Below are 10,951 nucleotides of genomic sequence, written 5' to 3'. Positions count from 1 at the left end.
TTTTCATGCCTGTGGATCTCTGTGCAAGTGTGAGTTAGTCCGGCAGTTGTATTGTACCTCTTGCAGGATCTCCGCGCGTTTCACAGTAAGTGGCTTAGAATAATTTACAGAATGGGAGGTGGGGGAAAGAGGCACAAGCAGATTAGTTACTTGCCCAGGGTTTTGTAGCGAGTTAGTAGCAAAAGCAGGAATAGATTCAGGCCTTGGTCTTACACCCCCCTCCGCCCCCTCCCCACCTTGTCCTAATCACGGTGAAAGACCTGCGTTCAGTTGGACATCTCTCGTTTTCCTGAAGTGCTGAGCTATAAGCATCTGAAACAGGGTATTTAGATCTGAAAGCAGAAGAAACAAATAGGCAGTAACTTGCACTTAGCACTTAGATGAAGGATTTTCTATTCCATTTCTCTATCTGTTGCTGACTTTAAACCTTCTGTTCCCTGCTTAGCTGTACTGTGCCAATCACTTGCGTGCTGCATTACCCAGTTTTTTATGTGCTGTTACTTAAGAGCTGCAATCTTTTGGGCAGGAGAACCGAGGGAGGGCATTTCAGAGCGAGAACGCTCTGGGAGATCTTGAAAGAGGGAAGGCTATGGGGGCTGGATGATTGATGGAAGAAGCAGACATCCTAAATACAAGCCTCAAAACAAAAGCTGGAAGGGTGAAATGAGCAACTGAAGCATAAGGAAATAGTGGACATGAATAATTCAAACAACTTGCAGAGGAAAAATGTCTGTAGGAAAAAATCTCTCAAACAAGGCAGGTTTGTAGGCAGGATGAGATTTGTGTCTGGACCCCTGCAGCAGGCAGGTTCAGGGTGAGCTGCACTGCAGGGAGGCGCAAAATGAATTGAGGAGAAACAGCTGGCGTCAAAAATGGAAGCCGGACAGTAAGAATCAAGATACTTGAACTTAGACGCTGGCAAAGTTGTGCAAGGCCTTGAAGGGATGAGGTAACGTTTAATCTTAATACCGTTGAGAGGTGAGCCCTAGAGCCATGTGAGATTGGTGGTACATGCCAGCCACTGCACCTCGTGCACTCAGTGAGATCAAGAATTATTATTTTTTTTTCTGTTGCATAAACAGAGCGCTCCAAAGGACAGACCCAAGTATTCCAGGTCTGTCAATCAGCAGAGTCCGTTCGGGACGGGGAGAGATCTTGCAGCCAGACTTGTAGTCATTCCTATGGGGAGCCAAGTCCTATCACTAACACTGACTGGAGCAGTTCTCTCTCCACCTGCTTGGTTAGCACTGAGTGCTCTCGCTTGTGGTTGCTCTTCTATAAAATACCCTTTTTCTTCATATTTCCCCCCATACTTGGGTTCCAGCCCTTGAATTCTGAGCTAATAGACTGTACCCCTAGAGTAGTCGCTTTACGTGTTCCTGGGTGGGCTGGTTTTTCTGTTCTCGTGGACACAGACTTGGGGTCTCGGGGAGGAAACTAGTTTGCTCCATCTCTGACTTCAAACGGTACGTGTTTACGGTCGGCAGAACACAGAAAGATTTTTCTCCCCAGTAGATCCAACCTCCTTTTTTAAGAAGAGAAAACTGAGTTTCTCCAGTAATCACTGCACCTAAGAAAACAAGTCTACAACTTCTCCCCTCCAAAAAAAAAAAAAAACCCCTTTGAAATAATCCCAATGATTAACATTGTTGAATTTTTAACACTGCCTATATAAAGTGAATGCTACAAAATAAGCTTAATGGGGTTGCTTGAATAGGAATTTCATCCAAGGCCAATAAGAAGTAAAGTTACATAACCTAGTAGGTCAGAGCTCTAACTAAGCCTTTTATAGGCCATAAATCCACATTTCCTGGATTTTATAGCTTCTGTAAAAAAAAACAAAAAAAACCCCCCAAAAAAACCTACGTGACTGGAATAAGCTGCGAAGTCTATAGTCCTTAAACACAAATACCGTGCTCCAAAGAGCCTTGACTGCCCCCTGAACTACTGACATTTAAGTAGGTACATTGTGATTTTTCTAGAACCGATGGCTCTTTCTCCGACTCCAGAGGATTTGAAACGGAAAAGTTGAACGGTAGGGTGACAGCCGTAAGCAGCAGATCTGATCAAAGCTGGGCACCATCATAGAGAGACCTGGAAAATGCACAGAGAAGCAGGTATTTGTGGTCTCACTTCAAATAGTGTGTGAACCTGCAGCTTTTGGTCTCTGATGGTTAGTTGTTTTTCACGGTACAGGTAGTTGACTGTCAGTATCGTGAAGTTATTTAAAGGTTTCAGCGTCCAATAGCATTGTGTCTTATGGGCCCCATTGGGATACTTGATTGTGAAAAGTGACACAAGACATATATTATCTCATACACTGATTCAGGGATTATAAAAACAATTTCCTTGGTAACTGTAGCCACAGGAAGAACCAGCATAAGCTTTGTCACCTCCTGGGCTGCAGCTTCTTGTCAGGGCTGCTCGAGTTGAGTGAAAGCAAGTTTCATAATCCGAACAAGGAAAACTACTGGGTGGCTTGAGTGTATGGGCAGGCAGGTGGGAGAATCGGACTGGAGGCACGGGAGAGTTGCTGCATTTGGGGACCGCCGGGAGTGCAGCTGTCCAGGTACCATGGCAAAGAAGCCAACTCAAGCATCGTTTCTAGCTTTTCAGTTTTGGGCTCAGGAGCATCAGTGGAGCCTCCCAAAACAGTGACACCAGCTCAGTGACCTCTTGACTCTAGAATCTCAGCCTGATGCATGTAATAGTGCAGATTGGGACTGTTCCAGTGCCTAAAGGTAAGAGTCTGTTTAGCTTTCTCTTAGGTTTAAACCTAGCTCTCCAAGCATCAGATCAGCAGAGAGAAGCAGAGAAATATGGTTTACGCTACATAGACTGGCTTAGCTGGGGTTACTGGCATCAGTCTTGGAAGTGGTGTTTGATCTGCCTTCTATGCAAGAGGAAAAAATGAAGTAATGAACATTTTAAATGTAAGGAGCTCTGGTGGGCACTGGTCATGATTCTTGCATTTCCCACTCCTGTCTGTCACTTCTTTTTTTGTTTGTTTTTTAGCTTGATGATATGATTTATTTACAAGTGAATGCCTTCTTGTCTCCCAGCTGATAAGAATTTGCTTTGATCTACTCTGCAAGTTTTCTGTACTCTTTAGTTAGTATCCGTTGAGGCCGCTCTGGGACACTGAGACACAGGACAACAATCAAACTGTAAAGTCCTGAATCTCTCTTCACCATTCTCATTACATGAGACGGGACCAAGCTGAAACCTTTGTCTAGCCAAGTAGGCAGTGTCACTTAGTGCGACAGACTACAGATAATAGGTGCCCAGGTTGTAGGAAGAGTGAGAGCAAATACGGTACATTCTCATTATCAGACTGACATACAGCCATCATTTCCTTTAGTGAGGCAGTGTAGAAATAGAAAGCTCATTTGATCATCCTGGACCTTTATGGTTCTTTAATGGCTTTCTTTCAAGGAACTCCAAGCACCTCCAGAAAAACCATTTCCTATACCCCCCAGGTGACATAGATCAAACTTATTACCATTGTCTTCCAGACGTGTTAGGCAAGGAAGAAACAGGTGAAGTAATCTTTCCAGGGTAATGGTGGATCAGCTGGAAAGCCAGGAGTAAAATGCAAGAATCCAGAAACCTAATTTGCTGATCTAAACGCCTCTTCTGCGGCTGAACCTGACAGCTACGGAAGACTATCCATCTGACATCATTTTTTTAGTTCAGAATATTTGTCCGTTTCGGTTGACAGGTTTTTCCTTGTCTGCTGGAAAATGTTGCATAATGGGACAGTGCTGGGTGCATAGTCATCAGATCTGAATCAAACATCTTTATACAGCCATTAAAACAGGTATTAATACTGATTACTCTTGTGCAATGTACTGAGGCAGTGTTAAGTCACAAAAGAACGTAGAGAGACTATTGGGGCAGCTGTGCTCTTTTCCTTCTGGGCCTCAAGTCTCAGCCTAACGTAATCCAGAGGAAGCAGAAGAGAATTTTCCATGTTGAGAGGATGACTAGGGTGTGTTTTCTAAAACGATCAAAGCTTTTGTGTTATTTGGGCAAGCCATATGGAAAGACCATGGCTTCTTCCAAAGCCTCAACACCTACCAGTCCAATTAGAGCTGTGTCAATCTTTGTGAGAGGCCATATGGAGGAGTTATTTTCTGCAGAATGCTAATGAAGAGCATTTGCCGAGATAGTATGCATGTGATTTCTCTCATCTAGGAAATGGCTTTAAATGAGGGCAGCTAGTTCAAACTAGTCATTCCACTTGACAGGTACACACACATTAATAAAGCAGGGTGAATGCTCTAACAGTTCAAACTGAGCCTTTCAAAATAAGGATTGATTTGATGGCCACTGGGTGGGGGAAGGGCCCTGTAAAATCCCAAATCAGGCAAGCCAAAATCATTACTCACTTTTGAAAACCTTTGTCTAATGGCTTTTAACCCAGGTTAGTACTCGTGCTATCATCTGGAAGTACCGTTGTTACAGAATGAGTAGCAGTTATTCAATCTTTCAAACAAAAGCGGAAACCTAAACTGTATAAATCTGAGCAGATATTGTTTTCTGGAGTTGTTAAAACATCTGGACTGTTTTGTTTTTTTAATCAAAAGCCCCTCTGTGAACATGAGTTCACCTATTTCATTCCTGGGCATCAAAACCTGTGCCGGCATGTACCATATGGTTAAGCCAAAAATTTCAAACTTGAGTACCTACGCTGCATTACATAAAAGTTTCCAGGTTTTTTTTCCCCAGAGATATTGAGAACTCCTAGCTCCCAATGAAGAGTAAGCAAGAGAGCTTCTGCCTTAAATATCTCACAATCTAATTTGATTCCAAGCATCCCGTGCAAGTGTCAGAGACTTTTCCATGTTAAACGGGTATACTGATGTGCTTGCTAAAAAATATTAAGCTTGAAAAGTCTTTTTTGACTTTAATTGTTTTGTTTCTATTTCATGTGCCCAAAAAATCAAACATAACCCCCATCCTACATGATATACGACATGGATTACTGCTCTGTAGAAGACAAGTGAAAGGAATAAGTTGCAATGTGCAGATCACAAGATCCAGCAGTTCTGTTCCAGCCTCGTGGCCAACGCACGGGCAGTCTCTCTTGCAACACAAGTCTTGTCCACTCCAGCTCTGGAAGTCCCAAATCATGGGTCACCTTTTTGGGGAGATTTTGCCAAGGCCCAGAAGAGCTCCCTTATAGTCAGCTCAATTTTCCCTCTCCCGAATTCATTATATAATTCATAAGGTGCTTGTATTCCATTAGAGAAGTGGTTCTCCAACTTTTTTTTTTGTCGCAGACCACTTGAAAATGGCTGAGGGTCTCGACGGACCACTTAATAAATGTTTTGTTCTACAAATCAAAGCACGCCGCTTGTATTTAAATATCAGTAGTCTTACCTTTCTAATACAACAGATGTGCCTGGTTTTTTGAGCAAAGTTCTGGGAAGTTGGGTATAATGTTTGTCAGCTTTAGCCTTAGGTCACTTTTCTGCGGACCACCTGAACGGAGCTCACGGACCAGTGGTGGTCCGCAGACCACGGTTCGGTTTGAGAACCTCTGCATTAGACCATTTTAACTATTCTTTGTACCACTCCCCAACACAAAATATTGTTAGCCACCATTCCTGAGAGCGTACTCCAAGGATTTATAGCTGTACTTTTGGCTCGTGAGTATAGCCTGGGAATAAATATTCTCTATAGTTAAAGCCTAATGCATTGAGTAATTTGATGAATAGCATCACCTATCTCTAATGCTCTGTTTAATTTGACATTTTCATGCAGTGATCTTTAGGGGGAGCTCTGATATCTCTGTCCCACATCAGGAAGACCACTAAATAAACGAGAAAGTACTTCAGTTCCCCTCTGGGTCTGACTGTTGTACCCTGAAATCAGATGCTCACCTTAACCTTGCTGCGTTTGTTATTCGCATTCTCAGTTTTTCTTTGATTATCAATATCAAAGTACGTGTGAAATGGACTAAGGATTGTTTAAACAACCTCAGAGTTGTGGCTGATGAGGAATTGCATTGGAGGAGGGCGTTTTCAACATTTTCATCAGTGACTTGAAAGTTAATGTAAAATCACTGCCGATAAAGGTTTTGAGTGACAAAGATTGGTACAGCGATGCATGAAGTGGAGAAGGCAGTCTTTTGGAGTAATCCGGATCACTTGGTAAACTGGGCCTAATCAAACAAAAAATGGTTTTAATACAACCAAACACTGTCCTTGCTCGCAGAACGAAGGGCTGTTGTCCTGGAAAGAAGTGGCTGTAAAAAGAAGTTAGGGAAGTATACTGGATCAGCAGCTCACTGTGAGCTCTTGACACTGTGCTTTGTCAAAGGTCCTGAGCTGTATTAACATGGGAGTACCCAGTAGGAGCAGGGTGGTACTTCTACCAGTTTATGCGGAATAAATAGCTGGGCTCTCAAGACAGATGCATTGAAATGAAGAATGTGGTACACGTTTTTAACGTTGAGAACAATTAACCATTAGAACAAGCTACCAAGGGGAACGGTAGATTCTTCATCTCTTCAAATGGATATAGGAGTTTGCTATAGGGGCAATTGGGTGAAACACAACGGTCTCTGATATACAGGATGTCAGATGATTTACAGGTCATTTGGGCCTGAAACTTGCTGATAGAATCAGAAGACATCTGTGCAATGAGTGGAAAATTTCATACATCTTAACAGAGTATGGAAATCCGAATAGGATCCCATTCATGGCGGTTATGGGCCTGCTGCTTCACGTATCAGACACTGCAGACTTCCTTGCAGTATGGTTTGTGTTGTATTGCAAATAACCTGCAGAATTTCCAGATCTAAGATGACCTGAGGGCTGTTGGGTTTTTCACCCTTCAGATTTGGTCATTCAACGTTACAAGGCACTCATGGTGATGGCTCCCTGCACGGCTAGAGCTTGTATTAACATCTCATCTTTCCCACTCAATGCAAAGGACGCCTCCTGCATCATCAGTGCATTTTACTGAATGTGTTCAATGTATCCCTTTATTGAAGCTGATGAGGACCCTGCAGAAGAGAGAGCTCTCCTGGCATAGCGCTCAAGAGCCTGTTGGGAGAACTTTCTTTTTTAAAGACTGCTAGTCTTTAAAACACACACTTAATTTCAGTGGAATTTCCCATTTACAGTGCGCTAAGTCAGGAAAGAAATGAGCCCTCTGCCTCCTAAAGCAGTAAATGGAGTCCTCTCATCTAAAAAGCAATAAATCCAACAGGCTTAGGAAGTGAGGTTTGTGAAGTTGTCTGCATTTTGCCAGCCAGTTCCAGGAACCTACACGCAGCAGTCAGTCGGTCAGAGCTCAGGACAATTGAACTTGTCTGATGGTCCAGAACAGATTTTTGCATGAACAGAGGGGGCTGCTTTTTTGTTCCCTATATTAAGCCAACCTACTGCACTTGGGCCGAAGAGACTGATTTGCTAACGGCACCTATCCCTTTTGCTTACAGATCCTATCCCTTCATCTGTCCAGAAGTTCCCTCAGCCGGGCTTATTAGCTGTTGGATGCGAAGGTCAGCTAGGCATGGAGTCAAGTGAAAGGCCACAGGTGTTTTATGTTGTTTACGACCGTCCCATGTGATCCACACATCCACAGCACTTCATCCTCCACATTCTGCCTGGCTTACTCATTTTGAAGGCTTAAGACGCAGGGCATGACTAATGCTGTAAATAATATGGGGATTGCAATAGCACTCTTTGGGAGATCTCAAATTGCCTGAAAGAGTATCCTGATACCCATTTTACAGACTGCTCACGGCAGAACATGCAACATGGACCAGAACTCTATTTGAGAGACATATTTCTAGGTAGCCCGAACACCATTACTTCAGCTTAGACTAAGATCACGTTTGCGCCCATTTCTACTTCTGTATGGGCTCTTTCCAGCAAGGATGATTCTGTGCTGGATTTTTTTTATAAGGTCAGAACAGAAAGCTGCCACACCCGTGACTTCGAATCCCCAAGTTATTTTCAACTCCTGAAAGAAGAGGCTGTCAAGGATGAGCTAATTTAGCTTTGACAACATTTGCGTTGTAGAAAGGTACCCCAATATCCTGTTGATCTGTTTTCTCGTTCATTCGCTTCTGAATTGCATTTGCATTCCCAGCTCCCTTTGACCTGAATGGGTACTTGTATTTATGCTACTCTAGGAACCCAAAAGTTTTTCTGTAAAGCACCCCTTGAACTTTGCTGTATATGCTCCTGTGTCAGATGCAAATGTTGCTCCTAGGGGTTAACGTCAGACATTTACAAAATAATTAGGAAAGGCCCACAATAGTTCCTGCTTTCTGGCTTGCAGAATATTTTAACCATTGCTTAGGCTTAGGAACACAGCATGTTAAATAGTTTATTTTATTTAGAAATCCCAGAACCCTTCACCTGTTTGTGTTACCATAAGCACTGTTTTAGACATCCCCTTGCTCTCAATCCAAGCCTGAAATTCCTCCCTTTCTCACAACTCCAGAAAAGGAAGAAAATTAACTAGTTTCACTGGCTTTTATGTTCCATTCCTTATCCTCTAGCACAGCCAGTCTCAGCTGCTGGCCAGTGGCAGTGTAGTTGAGTGGGTTGCAAGGATGGATCTGGCTGAGGCAGGGAAGGTCAGCAGAAGGGGCCCCTGAATATTCCCACGGCACTAAGCAGTATTACTCTGAGACACCCGATTACCTTCCAGATAAAAAGCAACAGAGCTACCTTAGGGTGGCATTGCATGGGGAGGTGTAATTAGCTCTCCTTAGAGGCACAGCTGATTTGCCAAGGCAGGGTGCTGGATGAGCATGACTGCTGTGTCCTTTCTGGGTCTAGCACTTGGAGATGGCTTCGGCATGCAATCCATGATGGAAGTAGGATGTGGAGTTGTGCACAGGATAAGGGAGCATGCTGGGGGGGGAGGGGCACGCCTCCTCTGGCTCAGTGATCAGCTGCAGGGGGACCCTGGGTGCCCCCCCAGACACAGGAGGTACGAGTCACTGAGCCAGGGGGATGCAGGGGGGCTCCCCACACTCCCCAGTGGACCCAGAAGTGGACCAGAAGTGCTTCTGGTCCACTTTCAGGTCTGCTGCCGAGCGTGCTGGGGGACACTCTTTTGGGGGATGCTCCATGCATCCCAGCATCGCAGCACTCATGAGACCCTGCTACCTAGAGTTGTATAGACAAAACATTTAAAGCTGTGTCTATATCCAAATCTTTCTGAATCTCTCCGAATTGATTTGGAGGGCTCCGATTCAATTTGGAGAGATTAAAGGGTCCTCTGATTTGATTCGGATTCAGAGATTCAGCCACCGAATCAGGCCGAACATCTGCCGAATCAAATCGGACCCCAAAGCTTCTCACAGTCCTACTGGCCAGTTCTGCATGTAGTGAGAGACATCTGGATCTTGTAGGGCTCCTTTCTTCTTACACAAGGTTTGCTTCTGACTTGCTTACATTTGAAGCCCACTGCAGGGTGGGTGGTTGCTGCCCATTTCATTGGTCCACAGACCATGAGCTAGCTAGCTGAGACACAACTCTTGTAACTCCCCTTGTTTGGGCATACCCAGTTTCAAAATCTCTTCAGTTTGGACACGCGTGCAAGTGGGAGCAGCCCTGACAAAATAGGAAGAACCTGAGAAGGTGTTGGCTTATTGAAGGCAAAGTCCAACTTTCCTGGAACAAGCTATTTCGTCACCCCAAAGGAACTCCTGAGTGGTAAACTGCATAGACCATTTTCACCACTATTTGTGTAGGAGGAAGATTATGAGCAGGACACACATCTCTCACTTTCCGGAATCAGCTTGCCAGCAGTGGCAACGTGTAGGGGGTGCATGGGGGTGCACGTGCACCCCCCTGACTGGCTGCACTCACCACTTAGGCAATGGGCAGGAGGGGCAGACGGGAGCGCTGGTGCCCCCCCTGAAAGCACCGGCCGGGGAGGGGGAGTGTGAGTGCTGCGGCCACTTTGCAGTTGGCCATGGGGAACTCCCCCCTGGTCACTGACTGATTGCTGGGGGGAGCATATGCCCCTTCCTGACTAAGGTGGCACCGGTCGCCCATGCTTGCCAGTGCTACAGTGCTATAATTTTACAGTCACACACAGGCCTCCACACAAGCATGATAATCTTCATGTCTCCTCCAGACATTATGAGACTAATTGCAAACACTTCCCTAAGCAGGAGAGCAAGGAATTAATTGCTCCAGGGAGTCAGGCTGCTCAGGAAGAGCTGGCACTTCATAGGGAGCTACAAAGCTGAAGTCCAGCTCAACACTTAAAAATTTAGGGTTAGCCCTCATTCACACTGCACCTCTCCGGACACAATGAGGGGTGGCAGCAGCTGCTATACTTACATATTGCCCTACTTTCAAAAGTACTAATTCAGGGGCAGCAGTTTTCTGCCTCTCATGTTCATAGTATGTCTATTGTGGCACCATCTATGTGCTGGTTAAACTAGTGAGGCTAAGTACAGAGAGTCAAAAAGCCTGAAGCTGACTTAATTCAGTCTTTGCAGATTAATCTAAGCTGTAAGGATTGAACCAATTTGCAAGTGAATAGACGTTCACTTTTGATTTGGGAAATGCAGGCACATGCCTTCAGTGGCTGAAGCTGGAGGGCACTAGAGCATACCTTCCAGCCTGCCGGCTCCAAGTCTTTTCCCCATCCCTGCTCGATAGGAGGAGGTGTAGCCAAGCCGCAGCCCAGAGCTAGCTGGAGGGGCTGCCTGCAGGGTGGGGGGACAGCACCTGTCAGGCTGAGGTGGGGGTGGGCAGGAAAAAAGGTAATGGTATTGAATTCATAAAAGCTTGAAGAATAGTCCTTTCTCTGAAACGAGCATGTATTGAACAGAAGGAAACAATCCTGCAGAGTCCTGCAGGCTGTGATCATGGACTACAAATCCCAGAGGTACCTGGAAGCAGGAAGAGGAAGTATTGAGCAACCCTGCAGAGTCCTGCTGCTGTGGGTCTAGGCTGAAAAT

The 10,951-nt window shown here is 44.9% G+C and overlaps 1 long non-coding RNA gene across 3 annotated transcripts; it reads left to right on the top strand.

Annotated features, from left to right (window-relative positions):
* Positions 1-537: 537 nt before the first annotated feature.
* LOC149859003 (uncharacterized) lies at positions 538-5,447 on the top strand. 3 transcript variants are annotated; one of them, XR_016443835.1, is made up of 4 exons: positions 538-949; positions 1,983-2,117; positions 3,722-3,820; positions 4,999-5,447. It is a non-coding gene; the product is annotated as an uncharacterized LOC149859003 (long non-coding RNA). The 3 variants fall into 3 exon arrangements; XR_016443833.1 differs by having other exon boundaries at positions 3,722-5,447; XR_016443834.1 differs by lacking the exon at positions 538-949 and adding an exon at positions 1,381-1,466 and having other exon boundaries at positions 3,722-5,447.
* Positions 5,448-10,951: the final 5,504 nt, after the last annotated feature.

Source organism: Crocodylus siamensis, chromosome 8 (genome assembly GCF_052110815.1).
Source record: "Crocodylus siamensis isolate JL-2025a chromosome 8, ASM5211081v1, whole genome shotgun sequence".
NCBI classification, from domain to species: Eukaryota; Metazoa; Chordata; order Crocodylia; family Crocodylidae; genus Crocodylus; species Crocodylus siamensis.
This window is presented reverse-complemented; position numbering and strand designations above follow the sequence as displayed.